At 46.1% G+C, this 13,876-nt stretch overlaps 1 pseudogene; it reads right to left on the bottom strand.

Annotated features, from left to right (window-relative positions):
• Positions 1-10,874: 10,874 nt before the first annotated feature.
• Positions 10,875-13,528, bottom strand: LOC112634239 (annotated as a pseudogene).
• Between the last annotated feature and the right edge of the window lie 348 nt (positions 13,529-13,876).

Consider the following 13,876-nt stretch of genomic DNA (forward strand, 5'->3'; position numbering starts at 1 on the left):
TAAAAAAAAAAAAAAAAAAAAAAAAAAGATTTATATCCAGAATAAATAGAGAACTCCTAAAACTCAACAGAAGGCCGGGCGCGGTGGCTCAAGCCTGTAATCCCAGCACTTTGGGAGGCCGAGACGGGCGGATCACGAGGTCAGGAGATCGAGACCATCCTGGCTAACACGGTGAAACCCCGTCTCTACTAAAAAAAATACAAAAAACTAGCCGGGCGAGGTGGCGGGCACCTGTAGTCCCAGCTACTCGGGAGGCTGAGGCAGGAGAATGGCGTAAACCCAGGAGGCGGAGCTTGCAGTGAGCTGAGATCCGGCCACTGCACTCCAGCCTGGGCCACAGAGCGAGACTCCGTCTCAAAAAAAAAAAAAACAAAACAAAAAAACAAACAAAAAAAAACTCAATAAAAACAAAAATGACCTGACTCAAAATGGGCAAAGGGCATGAACAGACATTTCTTTAAGGAAGCTATACAGATGGCCAATAAGGACATGAAAAGATGTGCAACATCTCTAATCATTAGGGTAATGCAAATTAAAACTACAATGAGATACTATCTCACACCCACCAGGATAGCTATTATTTTTAAAAACAGAAAATAACAAGTGTTGTCAATGATGTGGAGAAAATGGACCCCTTGTGCTTTGTTGTTGGGAATGCAAAATGGACAGGCCCTGTGGAAAACAGTATGGCAGGTCCTTAAATTTTTTTTTTTTTTTTTTTGACACGGAGTTTCACTTTTGTCACACCCAGGCTGGAGTGCAATGGCGTGATCTCGGCTCACTGCAACCTCTGCCTCCCGGGTTCAAGGATTCTCCTGCCTCAGCCTTCCAAGTAGCTGGGATTACAAGCATGCGCCACCACGCCTGGCTAATTTTTTGTATTTTTAGTAGAGACGGGATTTTACCATGTGGGCTAGCCTGGTCTCGAACTTCTGGCCTTAAGTGATCTGCTTGCCACCTCAGTCTGCCAATGTGCTGGGATTACAGACAAGAGCCACTGTGCCCGGCCCTTAAAAATTTTTAAATAGAATTACCATACAATCTAGCAATTCCACTTCTGGATATATATCCCAGATAATTGAAAGCAGGATTTCAAAAAGATACTTTCACATCTGTGTTCATAGCAGCACTATTCCCAATAGTCAAGAAATGGAAGCAACCCAAATGTCTCTCAATGAATGAATGGATTTTAAAAATCCATTTGGTGAGGCCGGGTGCCGTGGCTCACGCCTGTAATCCCAGCACTTTGGGAGGCCGAGGTGGGCAGATCACGAGGTCAGGAGATCAAGACCATCCTGGCTAACACGGTGAAACCCCATCTCTACTAAAAATACAAAAAATAGCCGGGTGTGGTGGTGGGTGCGTGTAGTCCCAGCTACTCTGGAGGCTGAGGCAGGAGAATGGTGTGAACCCAGGAGGCGGAGCTTGCAGTGAGCTGAGATGGAGCCACTGCACTCCAACCTAAGCGACAGAGCGAGACGCTGTCTAAAAAAAAAAAAAAAAAAAAAGAAATCCATTTGGTGGTGGATGGCCGTGGCAGTTCATGCCTGTAATCCCAGCAGTTTGGTAGGTTGAGGCAGGCAGATCACTTGAAGTCGGGAGTTCAAGTCCAGCCTGGCCAACATGGTGAAACCCATCTCTATAAAAAATATATATATATAAAAATTAGCCAGGCGTGATGGCAGGTGCCTGTAATCCCAGCTACTAGGGAGGCTGAAGCAGGAGACTCACTTGAACCTGGGAGGCGGAGGTTGCAGTGAGCCGAGATTGCACCTCTGCACTTCACCCTGGGCAACAGAGGGAGACTCTGTCTCAAAAGAAAAAAAAAAAAGGTGCATACTTGCAATGGAGCATTATTCAGCTTTAAAAAGGAAGGAACAGGATGGGCAACATGGTGAGACCTGATCTCTTAAAAAAAAAAAAAGCAAAATTATTGGGGTGTAGAGGTTCATGCCTGTTGTCCTAGCTACTCAGGAGGCTGAAGTGGGAGGATTGCTTGAGGCCCAGAGGTCGATGTCCATCCTGGGTGTCAGAGTGAGGCTCCATCTCTAAAAACAAAAGAAGGAAGGAAATCCTGACACAAGCTACAACATGGATGAACTTTGAGGCTATGATGATAAGTGAAATCAGCCAGTCACAAAAAGACAAATCCTGTATAATTCCACTTATGTGAGGTATTTACAGTACTCAAATTCATAGAAACAGAAAGGGGAAGGGTGGTTGCGCCACAGGCTTCAGGAAGGGAAAGATAGGCAGCTGTTGTTTAACCAGTATGCAGTTTCTGGCAGGCACCTGTGATCTCAGCTACTTGGGAGGCTGAGGCAGGGAGAATTTCTTGAACCTGGGAGGTGGAGGTTTCAGTGAGCCGAGACTGCACCACTGCACTCCAGCCTGGGCGACAGAGCAAGACTCTGTCAAAAAAAAAAAAAAAAGGAAACAAAGAAATGGTTATGATGATACATTTTGTTACATGTTTTTGTTTTGTTTTTTTCCTTTTCTTTTGAGACAGGGTCTCTGTCACCCAGGCTGGAGTGCAGTGGGGTGATCATGGTTCCCTCTAGCCTCGACCTCCTAGACTCAGGTGATCCTCCCACCCTGGTCTCCCGAATAGCTGGGACTACAGGAAGGCATCACCACATCCTGCTAATTTTTTGTATTTTCTGTAGAGACGGGTTTTTGCCATGTTGCCTAGGTTGCTCAAGAAATCTGCCCATCTTGGCCTCCCAAGGTGCTGGGGTATTATAGACGTGAGCCACCGTGCTTAACTTGCTATGTGTTTTTTACCATACAAAAACTAAACTTAAAAAAAAAAAAAAAGGAAGTGAGAAAATGATTTTTTTCTAGGAGATTTTTTAAGATGAAGAAATTAAGTTTTCCAATTGAGTGAACTCACAGGGTAACAGAAAATAGATGAATAAAGACCCATGCTTAGTGTCTTAGTTGGCTAGGGCTGCCATAACACAAAGCTACAGCCTGGATGTCTTAAGGAATATAAATTTACTTCTGACAGTTCCGAAGGCTGGAAGTACAGGATTAAGGTGTCAGCAGGTTCAGTTGCTCCCGAGGCCTCTCTAATTGGCTTGCAGATTGCCATTTTCTCACTGTGTCCTCACACGGCACAAGGCCATTCCTCTATCCCCATACACTCTGGGTGTCTCTTCCTTTTTCTTCTTTCTTTCTTTCTTTCTTTCTTTCTTTCTTTCTTTCTTTCTTTCTTTTTTTGTGAGAGAAAGTCTGATTCTGTTGCTCAGGCTGGAGTGCAGTGGTGCTATCTCAGCTCACTGCAACCTCCACCTCCCAGACTCAAACCATTCTCCCACCTCAGCCTCTCTAGTAGCTGGGACTACATGCACGCACCACCGTGCCCGGCTAATTTTTGTATTTTTTTGTAGAGACAGGGTTTCGCCATGTTGCCCAGGCTGGTCTCGAACTCACGAGCTCAAGTGATCCACCCGCCTTGGCCTCCCAAAGTGCTGGGATTACAGGTGTGAGTCACTGCACACAGGTTTTTCTTCTTCTTATAAGGACATAGGTCCTGTTGGATTAGGATTCCATCCTTATGATCTCTTTAACTTTATTTATTTATTTATTTATTTATTTTTGAGACAGAGTCTCACTTTGTCACCTAGGCGGGAGTGCAGTGGTGCGATCTCAGCTCACTGCAACCTCTGCCTCCCAGGTTCAAGTGATTCTCCTACTTCTGCCTCCCGAGTAGCTGGGATTACAGGCACCCGCCACCATGCCTGGCTAGTTTTTGTATTTTTTAGTAAGAGACAGGGTTTCACCATGTTGGCCAGGCTGGTCTCAAACTCTTGACCTCATGTAATCCACACGCCTTGACCTCCCAAAGTGCTGGGATTACAGGCATGAGCCACCACGCCCGGCCCTCTTTTAACTTTAATTACTGGTTTTTGCTTTTTTTTTTTTGAGATGGAGTTTTGCTCTTGTTGCCCAGGCTACAGTGCAATGGTGTGATCTTGGTTCACCGCAACCTCTGCCTCCCAGGTTCAAGTGATTCTCTTGCCTCAGCCTCCTGAGTAGCTGATATTACAGGCGTGCCACCATGCCCGGCTAATTTTATATTTTTAGTATTTTGTATTTTAGTTTCTCCATGTTGGTCAGGCTTGTCTCGAACTCCCGACCTCAGGTGACCCACCTGCCTTGGCCTCCCAAAGTGCTGGGATTACAGGCGTGAGCTACCATGCCCAGCTGCTTTTTGTTTTTGCTTTTTTTTGAGACCGGGTCTCCCTCTGTCACCCAGGGTGGAGTGCAGAGGTATGATCATAGCTCACTGTAGCCTGGAGCTCCTTGGCTCAAGCGATTCTCCCACCTCAGCCTCCCTAGTAACTAGGAATATCAGCATGTGCCACTGTGCCCAGTTAATTTATTTCTTTTTTAAAAAATTTAATTAAGCGGCCGGGCGCGGTGGCTCAAGCCTGTAATCCCAGCACTTTGGGAGGCCGAGACGGGCGGATCACGAGGTCAGGAGATCGAGACCATCCTGGCTAACACAGTGAAACCTCGTCTCTACTAAAAATACAAAAACTTAGCCGGGCGAGGTGGCGGGCGCCTGTAGTCCCAGCTACTCGGGAGGCTGAGGCAGGAGAATGGCGTAAACCCGGGAGGCGGAGCTTGCAGTGAGCTGAGATCCGGCCACTGCACTCCAGCCTGGGTGACAGAGCAAGACTCCATCTCAAAAAAAAAAAAAAAAAAAAAAAAAAAAAAAAAAAAAAAATTTAATTAATTTTTTAGAAATGAGATCTCACTCTGTTGCCCAAGCTGCTCTCCAACTTCTGGCCTCAAGCAATCCTCCCATCTTGGCCTCCCAAAGTGCTGGGATTGCAGGCACGAGCCAATTTTAATTTTTTTTTTGTAGAGATAGAGTCTCACTTTGTTGCCCAGGCTGGTCTCGAACTCCTGGCGTTAAGTGATCCTTCTGCCTTGGCCTCCCAAAATGTTGGGATTACAAACAGGAACTATTGTGCCTGGCCTTAATTACCTCTTTAAAGATCATATAGCCAAATTCAGTTGACCCTTGAACAACACCAGTTTGAATTTCAAGGATCTTTTTATAGGTGAATTTTCTTCCATCTCTGCCATCCCTGAGATAGCAAGAACAACTCCTCCTCTTGTTCCTCCTCAGTCTCTTCAACGTGCAGATGATAAGGATGAAGACCTTTATAATGATCCACTTTCACTTAGTGAATAGTAAATAGATTTTCTCTTCTTTATGACTATCTTAACCTTTTCTGTTCTCTAGCCTAATTTTTTTTTTTTTTTTTTTTTTTTGAGACAGAGTCTTGCTCTGTTGCCCAGGCTGGAGTACTGTGGTGTGATCATAGTTCAATGCAGCCCCGAACTCTTGGACTCAAGGGATCCCCTGACTCCAGCCTCCCGAGTAGCTGGGATTACAGGCATGAGCTGCTGCCCCTGGCCTCACCTCTGATTTTCAATATGTGAATTATCATATATGTGAAAGACTTGCTGGACTGTACAGCATTCTCCCCAAATCTCCTCTATTGCCCCTTGCCTTTTTGTTTTTGTTTATTTGTGTTATTTTGGAGATGCAGTTTCACTCTTGTTACCTATGCTGGAGTGCAATGGGGTAATTTTGGCTCACTGAAACCTCTGCCTTCCAGGTTCAAATGATCTCTTGCCTCAATCTCCCAAGTAACTGGGATGACAGGCGCCTGCCACCACACCCGGCTAATTTTTTGTATTTTTAGTAGAGACAGGGTTTCACCACATTGGCCAGGCTGGTCTCGAACTCCTGGCCTCAAGTGATCTCCCCACCTTGGCCACCCAAAGTGCTGGGATTACAGGCATGAGCCACCATGCCGGGCTGTCTTTTTTAAGAGACCTGGTCTCACTATGTTGCCCAGGTTGGACTCAAACTCCTGGGCTCAAGCAACCCTCCTGCTTCAGCCTCTCCAGTACCTGGGACTATAGGTGTGTGCCGCGGCGCCTGGCTTCGCTCTCTTTTTATTCCTAGGGCCATCTGACCTTTGGGAAATTTAAACTTACTTTATTTATTTATTTGTTTTTGAGACGGAGTCTTGCTCTGTTGCCAGGCTGGAGTGCAGTGGCGTGATCTTGGCTCACTGCAACCTCTGCCTCCCAGGTTCAAGCGGTTTTCCTGCCTCAGCCTCCTGAGCAGGTGGGAATACAGGCGCGTGCCATGACCCCTGGCTACTTCTTGTATTTTTAGTAGAGACGGAGTTTCACCATGTTGGTCAGGATGGTCTCGATTTCTTGACCTCGCGATCCACCCGCCTCGGCGTCCCAAAGTGCTGGGATTAGAGGCGTCAGCCACCGCTCCCGGCCGGGAAATGTAAACTTATTGTAACACCTAGAGCTTGACAGAATAAAACAAGCACATTATGTGATTTAAGAAGTCACAAAATTTTATTATGAGGCAAAATCTTCCTTTTTTCTTTTTTTAATACACATAGAGTCATGCTATGTTGCCCAGGCTGGTCTTGAATTCCAGGCCTCAAGCAATCAGCCCACCTCATCCTCCCAAAGTGCTGGGATTACAAGCGTGAGCCACGGTGCCTGACTGTCCCGCTAGCACCCTTTTTTAAGGTAAGAAGAATTCTCTTCACCACCATGAGTAATCACAGGCTGACATAATCATAGTTGAATATTCTATTTTATATCTAGGGAGTAGTACAAGAGACTTGGTGATAATTTTTTTTTTTTTTTTTTTTTTTTTTTTTTTGAGACGGAGTCTCGCTCTGTCACCCAGGCTGGAGTGCAGTGGCCGGATCTCAGCTCACTGCAAGCTCCTCCTCTCGGGTTCACGCCATTCTCCTGCCTCAGCCTCCCGAGTAGCTGGGACTACAGGCACCCGCCACTTCGCCCGGCTAGTTTTTTGTATTTTTTAGTAGAGACGGGGTTTCACCGTATTAGCCAGGATGGTCTCGATCTCCTGACCTCGTGATCCGCCCGTCTCGGCCTCCCAAAGTGCTGGGATTACAGGCTTGAGCCACCGCGCCCGGCCTTTTTTTTTTTTTTTGAGACAGAGTCTCACTCTGTCGCCCAGGCTGGAGTGCAATGGCCGGATCTCAGCTCACTGCAAGCTCCGCCTCCCGGGTTTACGCCATTCTCCTGCCTCAGCCTCCCGAGTAGCTGGGACTACAGGCGCCCGCCACCTCGCCCAGCTAGTTTTTTGTGTTTTTTTAGTAGAGATGGGGTTTCACCGTGTTAGCCAGGATGGTCTCTATCTCCTGACCTCGTGATCCGCCTCCCAAAGTGCTGGGATTACAGGCTTGAGCCACCGCGCCCGGCCGATAATTTTTTAATTATTCAGTTTTTAAGTACTGCCTGTCTTGTAGATATTAAACCAGATGTTTAGTTGGATTTTGAATACCACACATACAGTTTGTCAAGAATCAGTACATACTCTTTTTGTGCCTAACCCTTTTACATAAAGCACAGGACTCCCAAGACTAGTATCTACGTCACAGCCCTTGAATAAAGCCCACAGCAAGGAGAGAACTGAGTTTTCTTCTGAAGTCCTGCCTTCCAAGGCCATGGTTGTTTGTCACCCCTTGGTGACTCATATCTGTGGTGTCCCCGCCCCTCCATCCCTGATGTCTTGCAGAAGCGTGTTTGCTTCTTTTTCTTTTCTTTTGTTTTTCTTTTTTGAGACAGAGTCTTGGTCTGTCACTCAGGCTGAAGTGCAGTGGCACGATCTTGGCTCACTGCAACCTCCGCTTCCTGGACTCAAGCGATTCTCGTGCCTCAGCCTCTTGAGTAGCTGGGATTACAGGCATGCACCACCACGACTGGCTAATTTTTGTATTTTTGGTATAGACGGGTTTCACCATGTTGGTCAGGTTGGTCTCAAACTTCTGACCTCAAATGATCCACCCACCTCAGCCTCCCAAAGTGCTGGGATTACAGGTGTGAGCCACCACGCCAGGCCTGTTTGCCTCTTTTTCATAGGAATACTAGATTAGCTGTGAATACCAGCCTTCACTGCAGGTTTAACACAGAGAGCCTGTGGATCCCCCTGACATCCTCAATGTGATCATCAGGAGGTCACAGCCAAGGTCTATGGCTCCATATCTGTCTCATTCCTTGGGTTTGACAGAGTAGTTCTGAGCAGCAGAGTACACAGCTGTGCTTGAGTTTGCAGCAGATTCCCACTCCTGGTGACAGCTAGACTGCATTATAGACATGCTGCTCCTGCTCATGCCCACGGTCTACAGTAGAGAAGGTACACGTGCTCTGAATTAGGCTGAACTCTGCCTAGCAGCTACAGAACAGAGATCAAGATATTCCCTGGGAAGCATCTACCTGGGCTGCTGTCCTTATGGCACCTTGTATCTGCTTGAATAAACCCTGCATGTTTTCACACCCTCCAGCCTAGAGATGAAGCTCTGGGGTCCGGGAGTTAGCCTGGTGGTCAGCCTGCTCCGGGACAATCCTCAATGCCAGGTTTATCTGGATCCTTGGTAGAGGGACCAAGTGGGTGAGGCCAGGCAAGGCCTTTGGGAGCAGGGTCTGGCATAGTTAAGACCCTACAGAGGGCGGCTGAATCCCCAGAGATTAGAAAAATGGCACCAAGGGTGTTTATCTAGGTTTCACAGGATGCAGCAGGAGGCAGTAAATGAGCAGTCATCCTGGGTCTTAGGTGATGCCTTGCTGGGTCAGACTATGCTGGAATGAATGACAACACTCAAACGGTTTCTCGTGGGTTATGGTCTGAAAGGAGCCCAGGGCTCAGAAGACATCTCATGCAATAACCTACAGCTTCCGTTTCTTTTAAGTTGGCCCCAAGAAAAGAGAATGGGACTCAATTATTCTTCTTGGTCTCCCCATTCCAGATCACCAGACTTCCTCTGCTTCACTTCCTAATTACTACACAATCCTGTCAGTGAGAAGTGGGACTGCTCTAATAGGTGTAGACACTCTGCCCAGTTCCCTGTCCCATCAGGAGGGGAGATGATTGCTTTCCCCGATACTCAGTTAAGGGACATAATCTCTACAAATATTTGCCCTTTCGTTAAAATCTTCAGCCTCAAAAGACGTTGACATTTCCGTGTCCCTGTCACATTTCACCTCCAGTTCACAAAAGAGGCCACAGAGACCCAGAGTCAAGAGAAATCAGAAAACTGTGATTCTGATATAAAAGCAGCTTTTTATTTCTCTTTTCAGTTTACAAATTAACATAAGAAAGCTACCGCATTCGGGTGGGGAGTCAGAAAGTATAAAGAAGATGAATGGGGAAATAAAACAATACCCTTCATATCTAGTACATAATAAATCCACAGTATTTGACAACTGAAAGAAAGATAAACTGGGGAGAAGAAATAGGGGCTAGGACCTACTAAGAAAGGGGCAAAGCCGATTATAGTCACATGTCTTTTAGCTCTGGGATTAAGTGAACATACATCTGTCCTAAGCTATTCCCATCATTCTTTTTTCCTCTTCCTTCTCCTCCTCTGTTCAACATTTCTAACTACCTGCTATGCTATGCTGAGTCTCTGTACACAGGTCTATCAGAGACATTTGAGAAAGTAAATGTAGTGATAGGCTAAATCAGCCTGAAAATATTTCTAAATAAGCCTGAAAATATTTCTTTATCAAGTCCAGTAAAATGAGTTTCAGAATTTTTGTGGTGTGCATAAAAAAGTACCCCGATCTTCTATATATAGGCATTGCGAAGTTCTTTTTTTTTATTATTCTTTAGAGTTTGTTTATTGAAAATTTGAAGCAGAAAATGAAAAATAAAGATTTTTAGGCCGAGAGTGGGGGCTCACGCCTGTAATCCCAGCACTTTGGGAGGCCAAGGTGGGCAGATCACCTGAGGTCAATAGTTTGAGACCAGCCTGGCCAACATGGTGAAACCCCATCTCTACTAAAAATACAAAAATTAGCTGGGGATGGCGGCGGGCACCTGTAATCCCAGCTGCTTGGGAGGCTGAGGCAGGAGAATTGCTTGAACCTGGAAGGCAGAGGTTGCAGTGAGCCAAGATCATGCCATATATGTATACCAACAAATCATACTTTTCTTCCAATTATTTTTTAAAAGGTGTAGCAATTTCCATTTATTTATTTATTTACATAATTTTTGAGATTGGGTCTTGCTCTGTTGCCCAGGCTGGAGTGCAGTGGCATGATCTCAGCTCACTACAGCCTGTGCCTCCCACATTCCAGCAATTCTCCCACCTCAGCTTCCTGAGTAGCTGGGATTACAGGGGCATGCCACCAAGCCCAGCTAATTTTTGCATTTTTAATTGCAAAATTAAAGATATTCCCTGGGAAGCATCTACCTGGGCTGCTGTCCTTATGGCACCTTGTATCTGCTTGAATAAACCCTGCATGTTTTCACATCCAATATGGGGTTTCACCATATTGGCCAGGCTGTTCTCAAACTCCTGACCTCAGGTGATCCACCCGCCTCAGACTCCCAAAGTGTTGGAATGACAGGCATGAGCCACTGTGCCTGGTTGCAATTTCCTTTTAGTTACAAAGAACTATAAAACTCTTATTTAACTGTAGAAAGAATGAAATTCTTTCATCATGCAAATTAAGATACACAGTATAGTTGCAAATCTACACTCAATTGTGTTAATATTAACATATATACAATGCTGCTACCTTCATCAACTTTTTCATTTGGGCATCACAAAGATGAGTCTTCTGATGTTCTATAAGCAATATGTTTATACAAAAGTCAGAAGTTCAGCCTACACAGTAATAAATGAACATGGAATGGAAATCAAATAAAGTTATTTAAATAGGATGAAAAAGTCCCAATGTCTCTTAGGCAGCAAGAGCACCTTCCCAATTTAGTTTCAAGATGAACACCGTACTCCATTTATCCTTGTATTTCCAGGGCCCAGTGTTTCCATGGAAGATCTTTATCCAGCTGCTTGTTTGGAGACTGCTGCAGGGGGTACAAGGCTGTCCAGCTATTGGTGATGTCCTGTATTAATCAACCACTCATAAAACTTGTTCTCTACCAGTACCTGGAACTGCTTCCTTTGTCCTATGTCAAATGAGCCTCCTTCACAGTTTTCTGCCAGATCTGTATCTTCAGTTCTCTTTGACCCAGTGCTTTCTGATAAACAGATGGAAGACCCCCAGGAATCTCTGTGGTGTCCTCTTCCATTTCAAAGGAAATAATAAATACATATAATTCAGAAGGTGGTAAAAGCCAGAAGACACTAGTGTCGCTGTTCTCTCTGCATACAACCATTGGATTATTCCAATAGTTACGCACTGTAGCAAGGACTGGCCATATGGTTCTCTTTTGACCAGGACTAATGCTGGGTCCATTACCTAGTGTTGGGTAATGGGTATGAAAAGGGGCAAAAGTTACTATCTGGCTCCCAGAGAGAATGAGTGGGCACATAGGCATCAGAACGTGAAAGACGCAACCTGTCGCAGAAGAGATGGACAAATGATGGCAAACAGCAATGACTTTAACATTGTCACAACTGTGGAGGTAAAGCATAGTTGCTACAGGGCCCAAGACAAAGGTGCTATTCCTGCACTTCTCAATTGTCACAGATCATAAGGGAGAGAGCAGATACATAAAAGATTCGTTGCAATGATGAATCTCTACATGCGCCCCCACCAGAGTATCTGAGCTCTTAGCCAATGTCTGCTTGTAAACCTGGCTCATCACCACCATGTGGTGCATCCCAGGGGCCACATTAGAATTACAAGCAATCTGGGCCAGTTGTGGTGACTCATACCTGTAATCCTGGCACTTTGGGAGGCCGAGGTGAGTGGATCATTTGAGGTCAGGAGTTTGAAATCAGCCTGGCCAACATGGTGAAACCCCATCTCTGAAAAATGCAAAAATTATGGCCAGGTGCAGTGGCTCACACCTGTAATTCCAGCACTTTGGGAGGCCAAGGTGGGTGGATCACAAGGTCAGGAGATTGAGACGATCCTGGCTAACACGGTGAAACCCCGTCTCTACTAAAAATACAAAAAATTAGCCGGGCGTGGTGGCGGGCGCCTGTAGTCCCAACTACTCAGGAGGCTGAGGCAGGAGAATGGCGTGAACCCGGGAGGTGGAGCTAGCAGTGAGCTGAGATCCTGCCACTGCACTCCAGCCTGGGCAACAGAGCTAGACTCCGTCTCAAAAAAAAAAAAAAAAAAAATGCAAAAATTAGCTGGGCATGGTGGTGGGTACCTGTAATCCCAGCTACTTGGGAGGCTGAGGCAAGAGAATCGCTTGAGCTGAGGAAGTGGAGGCTGCAGTGAGCAGAGATCCAGCCTGGGCAACACAGTGAGACTCCATCTCAAAAAAAAAAAAAAAAAGAAGAAGAAGAAGGAGAAGAATTGCAAGCAATCTTAGCTCTTTTGGTTGTCCCTTCAACTTGATGAGCCCAAGCCAATTTCTTTCCAGACTTGAGGCAAGTTGATGTACCAAATGGATTCCCAGTCAAAAGGACCTCAACCAGGCTTCCAGCTTGTAGAAAGGAAAGTCTTAGAGATCTTTGAGAAGCCACTATCTGCAAGCAGTGGTTACTACAGTGCAAGTTCATGAAGTGGATAGATCTTCCTGGCTCTACTTATTCTACCTTCAATAAGGAAGCTTCTTGAGACACTAGACTACTATGGGTTGAATGAAATGATGCAGTGAGTTGTCCTGGATCTAAAAGCAGCTTGGGAGATCAGACATGATCATAGATAAAAGCTTGGTGACTGTAATCATTCCAGTTCTTATTATGACAATTAGATTTTTCAGTTAGGTCAGGAGACTGAGATCTGTTTCTGGGACTAGGCCACTCGTTTTTTTTTTTTTTTTTTGAGACGGAGTCTCCCTCTGTGGCCCAGGCTGGAGTGCAGTGGCGCAATCTCGGCTCACTGCAAGCTCCGCCTCCCAGGTTTACGCCATTCTCCTCCCTCAGACTCCCGAGTAGCTGGGACTACAGGCGCCTGCCACCTCGCCCGGCTAGTTTTTTGTACTTTTTAGTAGAGACGGGGTTTCACCGTGTTAGCCAGGATGGTCTCGATCTTCTGACCTCGTGATCCGCCCGTCTCGGCCTCCCAAAGTGCTGGGATTACAGGCTTGAGCCACCGCACCTGGCCTAGGCCACTCTTCTCCAATCAAAGATGTCCTTAGTAGAGGCCTTGTTCAATTGTTGAATGTATAAGAAGAGCAGAAACTGCAGGGTGTCCACTGAAAACTGATTTCTCTGCTTTTCAACTTCCTCCTCAGACATGCAGTTGGACAGAACCTCAGACCATTCCAGGCGCTCCTCAGGTGTCTTCACTGAAAGACTCAGATATTTCGAAGTAAAGCCACATCAGGTCCTTGGCCAACTGCAGCTTCCCACAAGCGATGCGCCTCCGTGTAGACCAGTAGAGGAGTGGGGAAGCTCCTTCCATGGCTCAGATTCGCACATAGTTGGATATCTTCCTGAGACAGTGAAGACTAAACTTGGATGGAGGGGGGGACCTGCAAGGCACCCACTATAAAGGGTTCTGCTGTCACCCAGAGGAGAACTCTGGGCTCATCCAAGTTATCTCCAAGGACATCTGGGTGAAAACGCATCTTTGCATACCTGCCTTAGCAGGTGCCCTCACTTCTCCGTGCAAGTGCCACGGCGCCCCATGTCCCTTCACTGACTGGGCCCAACCCTTGCCCTGGTCTTGTGAAGTTCTTTTTTTTTCTTTATAATTATTAACGAGATATTATTTATTTATTTTTGAGATGGGGGTCTCGCTCTGTTGCCAGGCTGGAGCGCAGTGGCACAATCTTGGTCACTGCAACCTCTGCCTCCCAGGTTCAAGCAATTCTGCTGCCTCAGCCTCTCAAGTAGCTGGGACCAGAGGCACGTGCCACCACACTGGCTAATTTTTGTATTTTTAGTAGAAACAGGGTTTCACTATGTTGGCCAGG

Source organism: Theropithecus gelada, chromosome 11, assembly GCF_003255815.1.
Source record: "Theropithecus gelada isolate Dixy chromosome 11, Tgel_1.0, whole genome shotgun sequence".
NCBI classification, from domain to species: Eukaryota; Metazoa; Chordata; class Mammalia; order Primates; family Cercopithecidae; genus Theropithecus; species Theropithecus gelada.